The sequence below is a fragment of the Trachypithecus francoisi genome, unplaced genomic scaffold (assembly GCF_009764315.1).
Source record: "Trachypithecus francoisi isolate TF-2019V2 unplaced genomic scaffold, Tfra_2.0 Lachesis_group11, whole genome shotgun sequence".
In the NCBI taxonomy this organism is placed as follows: Eukaryota; Metazoa; Chordata; class Mammalia; order Primates; family Cercopithecidae; genus Trachypithecus; species Trachypithecus francoisi.
In genome coordinates, this window is record NW_022681456.1 from 40908520 (window position 1) to 40926838 (window position 18319).

At 39.8% G+C, this 18319-nt stretch overlaps 1 non-coding gene and 1 pseudogene across 1 annotated transcript; one reads left to right on the forward strand and one right to left on the reverse strand.

The window, feature by feature from the left end:
• The first annotated feature begins 245 nt into the window (after window positions 1–245).
• Window positions 246–348, forward strand: LOC117091267. The gene has a single exon (XR_004440372.1). It is a non-coding gene; the product is annotated as a small nucleolar RNA U13 (small nucleolar RNA).
• A 13434-nt stretch (window positions 349–13782) lies between these two features.
• LOC117090834 lies at window positions 13783–14355 on the reverse strand (annotated as a pseudogene).
• Between the last annotated feature and the right edge of the window lie 3964 nt (window positions 14356–18319).

The window sequence follows — 18319 nt, forward strand, 5'->3', positions numbered from 1 at the left end:
GCTAATTGCTTTTGTATTTTGGGTAGAGATATGGGGTTTCATCATTTGACAGGGCTGGTCTTGAACTCTTGGCCTCAAGTGATCTACCCTCCTTGGCTTCCTAAAGTGCTGGGATTACAGGTATGAGCCACCATGCCCAGATTCTTTGGACAGTATTTAAAAACAGCTGATACCAGGTCTCTACTCTATAGCAATTAAATCAGAAACTCGAGACATTGGGTCCTGGGCATTGACATTAAAAAAAAACCCAAAATACTCCAAAGCATGATGATTGGGTTTTCATGCTAATGTGTGAAATGTGCCTCCCTTAAGCCTTGTTAAGACAAATAAAATTCTCCCCAGGTGATTCTAATATGAGTCGAGTTGAGACCCCTTGGAGTACGTGTTTGCTGTTGATGAGATAAAGCAAGGGGAACTGCTGTCTTCTGGGACCCAGCATGTGCTTTTTGACAATTTCTGCCATTTGAGTGGTTATTTCAAATTTTCTTTTTTTTTTTTTTTTTTTTGAGACGGAGTCTCGCTCTGCCACCCAGGCTGGAGTGCAGTGGCCGGATCTCAGCTCACTGCAAGCTCTGCCTCCCGGTTTACGCCATTCTCCTGCCTCAGCCTCCCGAGTAGCTGGGACTACAGGCGCCCGCCTCGTCGCCCGCTAGTTTTTTTTTTTTGTATTTTTAAGTAGAGACAGGGTTTCACCGTATTAGCCAGGATGGTCTCGATCTCCTGACCTTGTGATCCGCCCATCTCGGCCTCCCAAAGTGCTGGGATTACAGGCTTGAGCCACCGCGCCCGGCCCAAATTTTCAAGTGCATAACATCTTGCAAGCCCCTGGAAGAGACCTTAGAGACTGGCTACACCAGGAGTCAGGAACCCTGTAAAGGGCTAGATAGTAAATATTTTAGGCTTTGTGGACCATATGTCATAACTACCTGGCAGCCATAGAGTGAGAGCAGCCTTAGACAATATGTAAATGAATGGGCGTGGTGTGTTCCAGCAATTTTATTTACAAAACCAGTTGTGAGCTGAATTTTTACCCCTAGCTGTTGTTACTTGCTCAGTCATGGTCTACACCAACACTCTGATCTCACCCATGAGGAAACTGCCGTCCACTGGGCGATGTCTGACTCAGATCTCAAGGCTAGGAAAGGGCAAACATGGGCTTGAAGTTCGGGTATTTCTACTTAAAACAAATAAACAAACAACCTCTCCTCTCCTAAATCTACAGTTGGTGAATAGTGTTCTTAAAAATTAAACCATTAAAAGGAGGGTCTTCTCATGTCTACCCTTTGTGTTTCCCTGGCTTTATGGTGCTGTGATGTGCTGTGTACATGTTACCACTCTCTCCAGATTGTAAACTCTTACGTAGTAGAGCCTGGGCTTTCTTCAGTGCCACATTCCCACCAGTCTGGAGCAAAGCAGTACCTGTACCTGTTAGTGTGCTGAATATATTGCAGTCTGAGGATGTGGAGCTCAGTTTCATGTGTTTATTTCAAGACAACAGGGCTGACTGGGTCATCGATTTCCAGAAGTATCTTTTGTTAATATCTAGCCCACTTGCTTGTGTTCTTTATAACTTCAAATAATATTTATATAATGACAGAAAAAGTTTGGGGATTGTGGCAGTGGGGGAAAGCACAGATTAGAGGTCTAATTACTTTTAAAAAGTTGACCTTCAAGTTTGGCCAAAAAAAAAAAAAAAAAAACACAAACTGTGAGAAATCAAGTTTGAACAGGATTCTTTGCAATATTATTTTCTCTTCGCTTTTCTTCTGTGCAGGCTTGCAGGAAAGTATATATGCAATATGTTATTGTTGTCTGCCACAGTCAGAAACCTGCTCCCCCCACTCCTCTCTTCTGTGCAGTCTCTCCAGTTTGACCTTGAGAAGTACTGTTTACAGTTCAGTGAACCTGGGTATCTCCCTTCTTGCTTCAAGCTCAGCAAATGGACAAGAAAAACCTGCAGAACTCGTTCAGTAATTTCAAACTATAAACAAGCAATCCAGAGGGAATAAGGGAATGGCTGCAATTAAAGTCTTCTCTCCCAAGGTTGCCAACACTCTAGGTTGAGCAGTGGCCTGAGAAAGTTGCTCATTTCCCAGGCAGGCTTGCTTAATGCAAGGTGCGGTGGGCTATTATCTAATGTACCTTGCTTTATCAGAACACACATTTCTCTCTGTGCCTCTGTCTCTCTGTCTCTCTCTGTCTCTCTCCTCTCTCTCTCTCTCTCTCTCTCTCTCTCCCCCTCTCTCTCTCTCTCACACACACACACACACACACATCTTCCATATTCACATATAAACACACACAGTTGCTATTGTCTCAGGATGGATATAATGGAAGATGGAATATTATGATCTTACAAGGGAAAAAAGGAGCTTTTAAAGGGCAATTCAGGCTGAGCACCGTGGCTCATGCCCGTAATCCCACCACTTTGGGAGGCTGAGGTGGGCGGATCACGGGGTCAGGAGAACGAGACCATCCTGGCTAACATGGTGAAATCCCATCTCTACTAAAAATACAAAAAAATTGGCCGGGCATGGTGGCACTTGCCTATAATCCCAGCTACATAGAAGGCTAAAGTCTTTGGAGGCCTGAAGTTCAGGTATTTCGACTTAAATCACTTGAACCCGGGGGGTGGAGGTTGCAGTGAGCACACCAGCCTGGGTGACAGAGCAAGACTCTGTTTTAAAAAAAAAAAGGCAATTCAATCTGAGGGAAAGTGGCTCAAATGCTTGGGAAGTAAATAGAAAGGACAATTTAGTTAACAAATACAAGGTGTGGCTGTAATGTCATAGGTTATCATTTTCATATAGCACAGAGCTACATGATTTCATTTATAAATTTTGTACTATGATTCTTTTGGAGATACAAAAGAAATAGACAACTTGGTTTCTGCCTTCTAGTATTTGGCAATTATTTGAGGATAAAGGACAATGAATATGTATGTTATTGAAGGAATGGATAATGTACATATTTAAGGAAATGATGAAGACCCCAAATGAATGGAACAGATAACATCTTTTTTTTTTTTTTGAGACGGAGTTTGACTCTGTTGCCCAGGCTGGAATGCAGAGGCTTGATCACTGAAAGCTCCACCTCCCGGGTTCACACCATTCTCCTGCCTCAGCCTCCCAAAAACATATTGCTCCTCAAATAATTGCCAAATACTAGAAGGCAGAAACCATGTTGTCTGTTTCTTTTGCAGGACACTTTGAGGCCTGGCTCACTAGACTGCATATCACGAGTGAGCACTTGGAAGTTCTAATCTGAAGTGATATGGATGACATTTTCTCTGTGCTTTTGAATATCTAGTTTCTCATCTATAACACGATCTTTGAAGCTATACAAGGAGAAAATCAATGTCACCTGACCACCATCTTTCACCCTTGAAAGGCATAAAATTCTAAGTAAGAATACTACATATCATGCTGTGTATTTTACTGCTGCATGCTAAGCCTTTACCAAATATTTTTAAAGGAAAAGAATAGTAAATTAGGATAGGAGCACTCAAAGGAATCCATAAGATGTCCCCTTAAAGAAAGGATTTATGGATGAGGAAACAAAAGCCCAAGTGGCCACCATGATATACTCATGGTCACACAGAGGAGGAAGTCTTCTGAAGCAAACTCAAGGATGCTTTGTACATCATACTAATCCTACTTGTTGATTTATAAAAGTATTAGCTACTTTATTTTCTCCTTAATTAGGACAGAGAGTAATTATCATTATTGGGTCCGGAAAGAATTATGCCAATGTTCCAAGATTATGCATGGAACATTTGTTATGCAAAGTGCTGCCCTTCATACATAGAGAGGCTCCACAGGCTATGGCCTCCTCCCTGGGACTGCCAATGTGTCTGAATTGCTGGGAGCATCTCCCCCAGGCCTATGAACATGAGCTGCTCCTTTGATGGGACTTTGATGGCCATTTGATGGCCATGAAATATCATTTAGGAGAGGGGTTAATGCCTTTTTTGTTGTTGATCTTTCACCTTCAGGGAGCATGAGCCTGAGAGATCTGCTTTCATGCCATGTTCACAGAAAGGTTTTGCTCAGCCTGAGCCAGGCAGTTGCTGACTGCCAAGGCCAGCGTGTGCCGACTGCTGCTGTGTTTCCCAGCGCTGCCAGCAGGATCTTATTCTTCGTATCTGCACCTCCCAAGCAATTCTTCCGGGGCAGCTTTGTCTGTGCTCCTCTGCCAGGCTGAAGGGCTGGTGCTTAGGGATGCATGCATCTCGCCCTTTGCTCTCATGTCTGAGCTGTTCGAATCTGATTTCCAGGGCAATTGCAGTTTGGCAGCTCCCTGGGGCATCCTCTTGAGTGGCTGCTCTGCTGTTACTGTTTGGGAGGCCTTGGAAACTCCCTTGGGAAGTTTGTCAGATGGTCTGATGAGAATAGCAGGAGCCTGTTTTCCATAGTCAAATTGTCATTTTCAACATCGTTTTTGTTGTTGAATTTCCCTTTTTTAAAAATAAAATAGTAAAACAGACATACTCTTTTCTAAACAAGTGTAGATAGACTTTTACCATGAGGGCTGGAAGGCGCCTCACTGAGTAAATACCTCTTCTCCCACCCTCATGTGATGGCTTCTTTGTTTTGAACCTGGGTGTGCCCAAGTGGTTTTACAACCTCCCTTGGATATCAACAGTCCTTATCCTCTCACCATCTGACCTCCCTTCCTGCTTCTGATCCTCAGAGGGTGCCCAGACAGTGCTCCCAAGAATAAGTTGAGGTTCTGAAGGTATGTGGGCACCTAAAGATCCTAAGCTGTCAAAATGACTGCTGTCCAGGAGAAACTGGCCAGGCCTAAGATTCAGTCTGGGGAAACCTGATGCAATAACCTTTAGCAAGTACTAAGCATTTTGCTGTGTATCAGGCCTGGAGATCAGCCATTTACATGACTGATTTTCACACATTCCAAGAAATAGTTTCTTTCATTAATTCCATTTTACAGATGAGACTACTGAGGCTCTGAAAGGCTAAATGACTTGGCTGAAGCCACATACTTAGTGGCAGAGTCAGAACTCAGTCTCCAAGGCTTTTGAATTCCAGAGCCCATACTTTTTGCCATGATGGTATACAGATTTAGTTCTGGGGTCTGGAGACCATTGACAGACTTGGAAATAAACTGTGTCTTGATATAAATAAAGCATAGATATGGGTGTGTTCAGTTCTTGGACACATTCCTTTCGAACTCCAAAGGACAAGGGGTTAACCTCATGACTTTGATAGGAAGCAGAAGACAGGTTGTGAGGTTTCTTGGGTAATTGTGGGTATTTGGACACCTGTTCAGTTATTCTTGGATTCTGTGGTGGGGGTGGGGGGAACATGGGGAGGCTGAGGTCATTATTGCAAAAACCATTTCCTGAGCGCTTGACTTCAGGAAATGCTGTAGCATTAAAAATACTCATTGTGTGGGAGTGATAGAAGCATGACTCACGTTTAGCAATTGTGTCCATAGGTCACAAAGGATTTGGGGAACACAGGGGATATTCACACAAGATGGTGTCTGTGGGTGGTTCATTATGAAATTTTTAGTAGGTTGAGAAGCATGGTCGCATTTCAAAAGGAGTGACATTTAAGATTCTCCATGGAAGCTATGAGACTTGGCTCATCATTCATACATTGATTAACAAACATCAATTGTCCGCCTACTAAGTGCAGGGCCTTGCACTGGGTGCTTTGGGATTTTGCAAGAGGCATAAAGCGTCGTTCTTGCCCTTTAGTACAGTGTTTATGAACTGGTGACAATGATATAGGCTGCTTTTTAAATTTCCTTTTTTTTCCCCTTGAAACTTTGACGAAAGGAAGACTATCCCTTAAAGAAAGACATTTTGTTTTATTTTCCAGGACAAATACTATCAAAAAATCAGGTTTGGTAACTCTCAGGCCTGTGCCTAGGAAAATATGATTATCAGGAAAAAAGGTGCTGGGGCATGTCCTGGCTTAGGTAACTTTTTTTCACTGTAGGGTAGAGTACAGTGAACAGTGAATACAGGGTAGAGGGAATAGGAATTTTTTTTTTTTGAGATGGAGTCTTGCTCTGTTGCCCAGGCTGGAGTGTAGTGGTGTGACCTCAGCTCACTGCAACCTCTACCTCCCAGGTTCAGGCAATTCTCCACCTCACCTCCTGAGTAGCTGGGATTACAGGCACCCACCACCACTCTTGGCTAATTTTTGTATTTTTAGTAGAGACAGCAGAGACGGAGTTTTCACCATCTTGGCCAGGCTGGTCTTGAACTCCTGAACTCGTGATCCACCTGCCTTGCTCTCCCAAAGTGCTGAGATTACAGGTGTGAGCCACTGTGCCCAGTCAAGAATTGCTAATTAAATACTCATGGTCTTTTAAACTTGGCCAGACGATATTTTTTTTGGCTTTGTTTAATATTTTGTATAAAACTTCATGCATACTAAACATGACACTAAAATATATGTACGTTATAAAGTCTGATACTGTAATGATCACCTGTGAAGCCACCACCCAACCTAAGTACCATAATAGTATCAATGACTTGCATTTCTTTTCATATTCTTCCTCTGTCCTCCCATCTCATCTCTGGCTTTCCCTCCTTAGAGATAGCCACTACCTTAGAATTTACACTTACTGGATAGAGTTTAGACAATTTTTTTTTCTTTTTTTTTTTTTTTTTTTTTTTAAGATGGAGTCTCGCTGTGTTGCCTAGGTTGTAGTGCAAAAGTGTGATCCCAGCTCACAGCTGATTCTCCTGCCTCAGCCTCCTGAGCAGCTGGGATTACAGGCCCCCACCAGCACGCCTGCTTATTTTTTGTTTTTGTATATATTTTTAGTAGAGACAGGATTTCACTGCATTGGCCAGGCTGGCTTGAGTTTAGACATTTCCAATCCGTACATGATGCTGTGCATGATGTGGTATATTCACAGAGAGGTAGCTTAGTTTTCAGAGTTTATTTTGCTGTGGCTGATAGACCTAGACATCTGTGGCTACGTTTGTTTCCATACACGGGCACGACCTACACAAAAATGGAATTCCTCCTGAAGAGGCTGCAGAGCATGGGGTTATGTGTGTGGGCCTAAAGTCAGGTAGATCTGGCTTTAAAACTCACCGCTTTGACTAGACAAAAGTAAAATGTGTTGTGTCTACCTTCAGTGCCAGGCTCTTTGCAGGTGATATCTCAGTTATTTGTATGACACTGTGAGATGTATTCATATCCTCATCTTCCTGGTGAGGAAACTGGGATTCTAGGACATTGTGGAATTTGTTCTGGATTTCTAGCTTGTAAGAGACACCATTAGCATTAAGCAACCTTCAAGTCTTATTCCAAAGCCTCCTTTTCTTCCTCCTGTTAGAAAGTTTCTGTTTCAAATCGGTAAGAAAACCAAGGCAATCATTCTCATATGGGTTTGATCAATGCGTATATATATGACCACAACTTTGGAAGTTGTGGTCAATGCAAGAAAATATTTTTTAAAAACTCAGAAGAATTAATACTGGAAAACAAAATTAAAATATCATTTTTAGATGTTATGATTGTATACTTTTAAAAACTAAAAGAAATAATCTAAAAAATAAAATAACTATAGGCATCAATAAAATGGACAGATGAATGCAATATATATAAATATATACCAGGAGTCCTTTTATTTATACCAGAATAACATAATATTATCTAAATTATTTAACAATAAGAATTCTTATGAAACAGTTGCATGTCTTATCTAATAGAAACAAAATATAAAACTTTACTGAATAATATTAGAGAAGATGAATGGAAAGGTGTACTATTGTCCTTGAAAATAATGATCAATCAGAAAGCCTTCTATCTCATTCAACAAATTTATAGGTTGACTATTGTCCACCTCATAAATCTTCATAGGATATTTGAACTTAACATAATTGTAATTTTTATTTGCAAAAATAGATGTCATTTATTTAGCACTTACCACCCCCATGCTCACCTAAGAGCATTAACTAGTATTTTGCAAAGAGAACAATAAATGGAGGTATATCTTCCCCCAATAAGCACATAGTTAAATAGAACAGCATAGTTCAGAAGTAAACATATTGTACATAAGAATAAAACAGATAACAAGAGGCATCTTTGAAAAACAATGAAATAAATAATTATTTAATACACATTGTGTAGTATTCTTATGTAGATCTCTTTTCGAAAAAATCAATTTAATACAGCAATTTAATACCTCATGATCAAAATAAATTTTATATGGCTAAAGTATTAGATAATAGAAAATATTGCAGGAAATGTAAGTTATTGATTGTCAGATCTTTGGAGAAAACACTTTCCTTTTTTTAAAAAAATTGTACTTTGAAGTGTCAGAAGAAATCACAAAGAAAAAGACTGACAAATTTGGCTACATAAAGGATTGCAAACACATGAACAACAACAAGAACAGAATAACTCAGGTCAGCAGATGGGAAAGAATCACATCAAACATGACAAACAGAGGCTATCATCTGTGGTGAAAACTCTCACTGGAGAGCTGAAAGTAGTGGACCAGTTCTTCCCAAAGTGCAGGCTGTGGGAAGGACAGAGAAGACCAGCTTCTAGGAGGGAGCAGGGCTGGCATCTTGGGGACCTGCTTGGGCACAGGGAAAGGGGGGCTGACCTCACTCCCACCTAGGTCTGGTGGGTTTCTGGGGACTGGAGAGTCACCATGATCCTAGGATATGGCAGGATGTGGTTACGCAGGACTTCTATCTCTCTCTAGGAGGGTCCTCTACTCCAGGAGGTAGAAAGGAAGGAAACACTGAGGGAGGAAACAGCCCTGGATATAGAAAGGATTGGAAGAGTTGTCCTAGAAAATCAACCTTAGTGACAAGGAGGGAAACTGCTTCTGCAGGTAAAGGAGAAGATGGAGACAGTGTCTCCCAAAGAGCCATTAGAAAATAGAAGTTCTCCCCATAGGGAAAACAGGATCCCATGGCAGGTGGATTTTTCTTGGTTGTGAGTACATTTTTTTGCGTGGTGCTTACAGAACGTGGTGCTTAGAACCATCATTCTAGGACTCAGGAAGCCACATGGGAACTTGGAGGGAAATATGCGAGGAGTGTCTGGTCATAGTAGATAGTAGATACTCAATAAATATTTGTTAAATGCAAAAGATAAAACCTAGCTGTCCAATCTGTGACAAAATCTTGATAACTTTAGCATTGCTGATGGCATGCTAAATTGCTTCAATGCTTTGGAAAAACAACGTGACTATGTCTAGTGTATCACTACACACGGGCAAATGTTCAAATCTTTTGAGCTTGTCAGTGTATGCTCTTGGGAATTTAAGAAAACAATTGAGCATCAAAACAAAGCTATACATATGAAGTTCTGTAATAGTGGATGCTGTGGCCTGAATGTTCAGGCCCTGCCCCCTGAAATTCATTTGTTGAGATCCTAACCCCCAAAGTGATGGTATTAGGAGGTGAGGTCTCTGGGAGGTGACTAGGTGACGAGGGAAGAGTCCTCATGATTGGGATTACTGCCCTCAGAAGAGAGGTCTCAGAGGGTTCCTTGCCTCTTCCACTATGTGAGGACACAGAGAGAAGACAGCTGTCTATGAACCAAGAAGGGTGCCCTCACCAGACACTGAATCTGCTAGTACCTTGATGTTCTTTCCCAGTCTCCAGAACTATGAGAAATAAATTGCTGTTGTTTATAAACCACTCTGTATGGTATTCTATTATAGCAGTCCAAATTAACTCAAACAGTTAAAAAAAAAAACACACATGAGAGGTTAATAAATATAAATACACATATATCAATAAAATAGTATTTATTCATTAAAAATGACAGATAAAGGCCGGGCGCGGTGGCTCACGCCTGTAATCCCAGAACTTTGGGAGGCCGAGGCGGGTGGATCACGAGGTCAGGAGATCGAGACCCTCCTGGCTAACACGGTGAAACCCCGTATCTACTAAAAATACAAAAAACTAGCCGAGCGAGGTGGTGGGCGCCTGTAGTCCCAGCTACTCGGAGGCTGAGGCGGGAGAATGGCGTGAACCCGGGAGGCGGAGCTTGCAGTGAGCCAAGATCGCACCACTGCACTCCAGCCTGGGCGACACAGCGAAACTCCGTCTCAAAAAAAAAAAAAAAAAAAAGACAGATAAGACCATAGAAATGGAGAGAAACGTGTAATATTAATGTCAAGTGAATAAAGCAGAATGTAGAGGGGCTTCCCTCTGCCTCCAACATACTTTGCTGAGGCCCATCCCCCCACTGAATGCCCCTGAAATCCCACTATGCTGACACCCTCTTTAGTGCCACATTTTATGCAAGTCCCCGACGTGCTTTATCTTGCCTCCTCAACATCTCAGAGATGTTTTTGTATGGAGTCTATCAATTCAATTAATACAACTGTCCCTGGTTCTAGAACTCAGGCCTAGGGATTGGGTGGGAAAACATTAAATAGTAAGGATGTTTACCTTTTGTCTTTATGCTGTGCTTAAAATCATGCCACCCCTTTCAATACTGTTTGATCAAAAACATATGTCCAACTCTAACTAGTTTAAGATGAGATTTTCTTAGGAGGCTCCTTAGTCTTCCCTCATGCAGATCAACCCCCAGTGGGCCTGCTCTTTTGGCCTCTACACGTGTCCAGACATGTCTGAATCCTATAGTGGCAGAAATTACTCATTTGCAAATTGAGACCTCTGACATGAAAGTAATTCTTTTGTTAAGTAGTGAGATGTGATATGTGCTTTCATTTTAACAATGTTCCTATATATTATACTTATATAGAAAAATGAGAATGGATCATTGCTGGTATCTGCTGCTTTCTTGACAGTTTGTGAATTATCATTTCATGCTTTGGTCTTGTATTTTTTAATTCAATTTTTAAAAATTATTAATGTGAAGCATGCTTTGAAACCAACCTAAAATTTATAGAGAAAAAGTTGATAATCTTCTCTTACCCCATCCAATCCATTTTTACTCCTTTTAGAAATAAATTTCCTAAAAGAGGATGGCAATTTACAGTCCCATCAGCCATGGTTTGACCTATGGTCCTATGTCTACTTTTCTTCATACTCATACAAAGAAACATAAATGCATGTTCCATATGTGTGTTGATGAAATCACCTGACACATATACATTTGAAACTTGTTTTCTTTCACTTAATATTTCTTCTGGGTGTCTCTCCAGGTCAACTAATATAGAGCCCACCAATTATATTTATAGTAGCATAATGAAACTGCCTTTGTAAAAACTGTAACTGAGAAAATTATGATGGTAAAAGAAACTTGACTTAACCGCCCCCATCTTGCTTCTAACCTCCAAACTGTCCTTGTTCATTCTTGGGCATAGGCTGAACTAACTTTGGGAGGAACTTAGTTTATAGTTCAACTTTGAGACAAACATGATAACAACCCTTTGCCAAAACAAACCTTCCTCCCTGGGGACTAGACTGCCTTTGCGGGACTAATGAATTAACCACAAGTTGAGAAATTATGGTTTAGGAGTTATGCCGCTGGAGGCTGCAAGATTCTAAACTCCTCCAAATGGCTCCTCGGGATAACATCACTATTGTAAAACCTAAAATCTGTGCTTGAGATATTTTGCAGACCTTGCACTCAATGGATCAGCTGGCACCATCCAGATCGCTACGTGTGGCTCCCACCCAGAAACTGACTCAGCGCAAGAGGACAGCTTTGACTCCCTGTGATTTCATCTCCGACCCAACTAATCAGTACTTCCCACCCCCTGGCACCCTACCCACCAAACTATCCTTAAAAACTCTGATCCCCAAATTTTCAGGGAGACTGATTTGAGTAATAATAAAACTCCGGTGTCCTGTATCCACACAGTGTAATCCACACAGTGGCTCTGTGTGGATTAAGTGCTTTCTCTATTGCAATTTTTCTGTCTTGATAAATTGGCTCTGTCTAGGCAGTGGGCAAGGTGAACCTGTTGGGTGGTTATAATAATATTCTGTTGTATAAATGTCTTGTAGCTAATTCAATTATTTCCCATTTTTGGACAATCAGCCTATTTTTGTGATTTTTAAAAGAATGCTACAATAAAGATTCTTATATATATGCATTCATGTCATAAGTGTATACATACACACTTATGTTTACACATATACACATACATGTTGGTGCTTTTGTTTCTCTCAAATATGATATTGGCAATGCTTCCTCATATGTGTTTTACCCTTCAGTATATGTTGCTATTGATTTCCCAAAAGAGAATGGCAATTTCCAGTCCCATCAGCCATGAGTTCATTTCCTCACCTTCTCACTGAAATTGTACATATCCTTTAATTTTTGCCAATTTGATGGGCAAAAAATGGAATCTCATCAATATTTTAATTAACATTTCTCTAGCTACTTGTTAGGTTGTGTATATTTTCATATATTTATTATCCTTTGAATTTCCCTTTGTGATAACATTGTTTATATATTTGCCCGTTTTTCCACTGGGATGGTAGCCCTTTGCTTATTCATTAGTGGGAGCTCTTTATCATATGCACTGCAGCCTGTGTTTTGCCTTCTAACTTTGTTTAATGGTGTTATTTATTTGCTTTGAAAAATTTTTCAAAATGCACATAAATTAGTTTTATGTATGATTTCTGGGAATCCTGTTTTGCTTTTAGGAAGACCTTTCTTCTCTAGATTATATAAATTATACATTTTCTATTTTTTTGGTCTTATTGTTGAAGTCTTTAAACTGTGGAATAATAATGTAATACATGTAATATAATATGTTATATACATTTTATATGTGATATGAGGACACATTGCAGGTTTTTTCTTCCAGATGAGCGTTTGGAGCAATCCATTTCCTAAAGATCCAGCTATTCTTGGTGGTGAATGGATGTGGTACCACTTACTTGGGAGGCTGAGGTAGGAGGATCACTTGAATCTGAGAGGTCAAGGCTGAAGTAAGCTATGATTGTGCCACTGCACTCCAGCCCGGGCAACAGAGTGGGATCCTGTCAAAAACAAACCAACCAACCAAAAACAAAAAACAAAAAAAACAAGAAAAACAAAAAATATCCAACTTTCTCAAATCCGTAACTTTCCTGCTACATTGACTGCCCATCACACTCACCCGGCAAAAACCAATGTCTTGATCAATCTGACTATTAATCTGCATATGTGTTCCTGGGTTGCTGAAAACTGCTGGGGGGAAAAAAAAAAACAATGGCATAAGAGCATTTTTATCACTGACCACTCATGATCTCCAGCTTCAACTGTGTTGTCAATGTCTCCTGAAAAGAATTATCTGGGCTCCAATCAGGGCCACTTAAAAACTTTCACTGTCATAGGGCCTTTGCCTTTCTACTTTCTTCTCACTCTCCAGATTGTTCCCTATTTCACAGAAACAATAAAGGCAAACAGAGGGCAATTCTTTGAAAGTCCTGAGTCCCTCCTAACATTATAAAGCTATCCCTAAGGAAAACCTGTTCAGGAGATTCTCTGTACCCCATTCCCTCCTGTTTCCCTAGAGACCTTGCTCTATCTGTTAGCCACTTCCAAATATAAGTTCTTTGTTGGATCTTCTTGTCATCATTTAAGCACGTTCTAGCCTCTTTCATCTTAAAAAAAAAAAACAAAACCAAACCCTCCATTAATCATACATTCTCTTCTAATAACTATCTCTCTCTCTCTCTTTTTTCAGCTAAGCTGCTGACTTCACTTTGCACTACCTGCTCACTCATAACCATTTGTAGTCTGTTTTTTTTTTCCCCAAGATTAAATGATTGTTATAAAAGTGTATCATACTGTATGGAAATCAACATTTTCTGACACAATTTTGTGCATCTAGGACTATAGGAATGTCACTGTCTCTGCCCTACATCTTCAAATTACATGAATAAGTCTTCCCAAAGGGGAGCTTCTGGAAAAGCAAGCTATTTCCTGGGCTCATATTTCTCTTATTTTGTAGCACGCATCAACAATCTATCCATGAAGTATGTATTGGGGAGTAAGGAGGGCATCCACCAGCAAGACCACAGTTATTGACAGCCATAAGATTAGAGACAAGCACAAAGGGACAGGTCAACATGCCAACAAAAATCTTATGACAGCTTGAGAATAACTCTTTATTTCATTCATGGTAGAAACTCTGCCGTCCAGGGCTTAGGTATTGATGAGGTAGGCCAGTGAGCTACACAGCCGCAAAGAAATCATGTCACCTAGGAGGTGAGGAACCAGTTCCGGGAAAAACCCTAGGATGCCCTCTTTCTGATATATGGTTATGAAGTCACTAAGTCCACAGTACTTAGGTCCTCTGCCAATGAATTGTACCACAGGTCTCAGAGTAATCACGTGGAAGGAATGTGTGATGAGGGTAGCAGCAGAACAAGCCATCATCTCTCAAGCTGTCTCCTTGATAACTCAAAGGAAGATGAGACTTCTTTCTTTACATTTCCAGGTCCTTGTCCACTCCTGGGAATGCTGTAAAACTTTTCCATGGGCCACAGTTTGAAGGCCTCCTGAACACAGTCTTAGAGTTAAGCCTGTGAAAAACCCATACCTTTCATCGATACTGGCAATGTGTTGAGTGTAACAAAAGAGACCAGGAAGTTGAAATACTTGCCATCCAAACATATTGCATCCTATTTTTGGAGGAAGAGGCTTATATCCTGCATGAGCAGCTAGGACAGGATGGTGAGACCAGAACCAAGGAGGACTTGACTGGCTGTGTCTGCCATGATGACACCTGCTACAGTATGGCTTTATTTTGAATTTTTCTACTGAAATTACTCTGGCCGGTGGTTCTCAACTTGGGGTGATTTGCTTCCCAAGGGACATTTGGCAATGTCTGGAGACATTTTAGGTTGGCACAAATGGGGGATGGACAGGGGAAATGGAGTTGGTCCTGTCATCTAATGTGTAGCGGCTAAGGATTTTGCTAATCATTCCATCATGCACAGGACAGCCCCCCCATCATAAAGTTATTCAACCCTATGTGTCAATGGTGCCAAGGTTGAGAAACTTGCTCTAGACAAAAAGTCGCCATGAAGTTCCTCGTGGCTAAAGCCAAAGGGCTATTCCAGCTCTTATCTTCTTGACCTCTGTGAAGTGTGGGGCACCATTGTGACTCTGCTTTCTTGAAACCATGTCCTCCTCTGGCTTCTCTATCACCAATCTTTCCTGGGTACCCTCTTACTTCTCTGACTGCTCCTGTTCATCATCCTCATTTGTTTAAATTTTGAATATAACTGTTTTTTAGAGATCCAGCCTCAATTTTCTTCTTACCTTCCACACTGTTCTTAGACAATTTTGTTTACTCCTATGACATTAACTTCTGAATAAACACTGATGTCTTCTAAGTCCATATCAAAACTCACACAATCCTGCCTATTGAACATCTCACATACGCCAAACTGAACTCATGAGTGGACTGCCCTTCCTCCCTAAACTATGTGTTTCTGTTTCTCTAGCCAAAGATGGCACTACCACCAACCCAGCAGCCGAGATCCAGAAACCTGGTGGGGACTCTTCAGTCCTCCTTTTCATTTAATCAGATGTTCAACAAATCTTCTTCATCTCCTTTTATTTCTTCCTTGTTCATTTCTCTTAAATCTATTTGCTTATCTCTGTTCTCAATCCAACCACCTGTATTACTATAGCAGCCTCCCAACTACTTTTCTTAACAAATCTTTTTCCCATTCAATCTATCTTATGTTATATTTATAATGATCTTTCCAGAATGCAAATCAAATTAGATCTATATCTAAAATCCTTCACTCCTTTTCCTCATCTAAGAAAAGGCTAAATTTCTAGAAGTGGCCTAAAAAGTCATTCATGATGACAACCTCTGGAGAGTAAGTCCATATCTTATTTATTTTGCTATAGTACAGTGCTCAGTACATATTAGTGGGATACATAAATATACGAAAGAACAAGTTTCTGGAGAAAAAGCTATCACACACATGTGTTTCCTTAGTGTCAGAAGCTAAAATTAACTTTATATGTTTCCTTTATAATTATGTGAGTACTTTTCTATTGAATCATAAACATGAAACTAAGGTTATACTGGATGTCATGAGAAGTGGGCTCAAAATTGAGAAATGAAAATAAAATATATTTTAAACAAATGCTTACAAGTGAAATTATTATGCCAGTTTTGCATCTTGAAGGTTGTGATACATGTTTCCAAATTGTTTTAAAAGATATGGTTCACATTTAAAACACCAACCATTGCAGGTTAAAATCTTTGAAGGTGAAGTATTATGATGTCTGCAACTAAGTTTCAGGTGGTGTAGCAAAAATGTTATATATATTATACATATAAACATACATAGTTGTATATACATAAACCCACAGATACACACACACATGCACACATGGAGTAAGAGAAAGAGAAAGAAAAGAGACAGAGAGAAAGAGAAAGCAAATGTGATAAATACTTACAGTATAGACATATTAGGATTTGTCAGAGAAATAGAACCAATAGAATATATATATACACACACACACATACCTATATATGCACATATATATGTGTGTGTGCATATGAAGATTTATTATGAGGAATTGGCTCATGCAATTATGGGGGCTAAGGGGTCTCATAATCTGCCATCTACAAGCTGGAGACCCAGGAAAGCCCATGGTGTAATTCCAATCCAAGCCTGAAGGCCTGAGAACCAGAAGAGCTGATGGTGTCATTATAAGTCCAAGGGCAGAAGACCAGTGTGCAAGTCAAGCAGGCAGGTAGGAAGCAAAAAGAATGAAATCCTCCTTCACTCTTTGTTATATTTGGTAGAAAGGCAAAGGTCCTCAACTGATTGGATGAGGCCCACCCCCACTAGGACAGGGGCAAGTCTTCTTTACTGAGGTCACTGATTCAAATATCAATCTTATCTGGAAGACTGCTTAAGGACAAACTCAGAAATGTTTAATCTGGGCTCCACTTGGCCCAGGGAAGTTGACACAGAAAAGGTGAGGGGTATGTGGGTGTTCATTTTACTATACTTTTAGATTTTCTACTGGTTTAAAAATTATCAAAAGAAAATCTTAGTAAAAAGAACACCAACAGCAGTGTTTGAAGTTGTACGATTTTAAACAATCTCAACAACACTAACATTGTAATAACTTTGAAAAAACTTTTGTTGATTTAACAGAAAAAGTGGTATATAATTTTTTGATTTCTAATGAAATTGAATCTTTTCACATTTGTTGAGAATCTTCTTTCTTCTTCTGTGAAGTCTTTGCCTATGTGTTGACTGGAGGGTTTATTTCTTAAGAGCCATATATATATAAAGTATATTCATACTTGGATTGATCAACAGGCAACCCTGAAGCATATACCTTTATGTAAGAACTTCAAATATGATAAAGAAAGTGCACAAATCAATGGAAAAGGGATGAACTGGAAAATCTGGCAAATTCTCTCTCACACACAAATATGTGAGTTTTTGTTTTTGTTTTTGTTTTTTTTTTTTTTACCATATCACACACTAAGATAAATACCAAATTAATGCTATATTATTAAAATGTTGATTGCAATTAAGTATGAAATCCTGAGAAAGTAAAAACAAATTAGATAACTATTCATTGATCTTGGGCTTGAAATCAGGACTTTGTAAAAAACAATGGAAGAAAAAGCAAAGAAAAAATTGGCAATATATTTGATTGCATACAAACTTAAAAAAATACACAACCATCAAAGAGTTAAAATCCTTATTATAAAGAGAACTCTTGAAATCAATAAAAATAATAATGTCATAATACAGAAATATTAAAATAAAACCCAAACCACAAGGAAGAGAATTCACTAATGAAAGAAGAAATCTAAATGTCTTAAAAGCACATAAAAAGATACCTTTAAAAAGAGAATATAGGGTATTGGTCCAGCTGGTTCACAGCAGTTTGTGTGAGCAAGATTCAATCTTGGCTGTTGCCAGTCCAGGAAACTGGCAATAATGCTTTCGGAAATGTTAACGTAATACAGATCAGTATCCCTCATCCCAAATGCTTGGGACCAGAAGTGTTTAGATACTGGCTATTTTTTCAGGTTTTGGGAATATTTGCCTATGCATAATGAGATATCTTGGGGATGGAACCCAAGTCTAAACATGAAATTTATTACACACCTTATAAACATAACCTGAAGGTAATTTCATACAATATTTTTTGATAATATTATGCATTAAACAAAGTTTTGACATGAGGTTAGATGTGGAATTTTCTACTTGTGGCATCGTGTTGACCCTCAAAAAGCTTCAGATTCTGGAGGATTTCAGATTTTGAATTTTCAGATTAGGGGTGCTCAACCTGTACTCAGCTTTCTCGTAGAAAGCACAGCCGGCAAGAGCTGCGGATCATCCAGGCATACCTGGTACTGGTCAGGCCCTTAGCAGAGTAATGTGATCAATATGGGA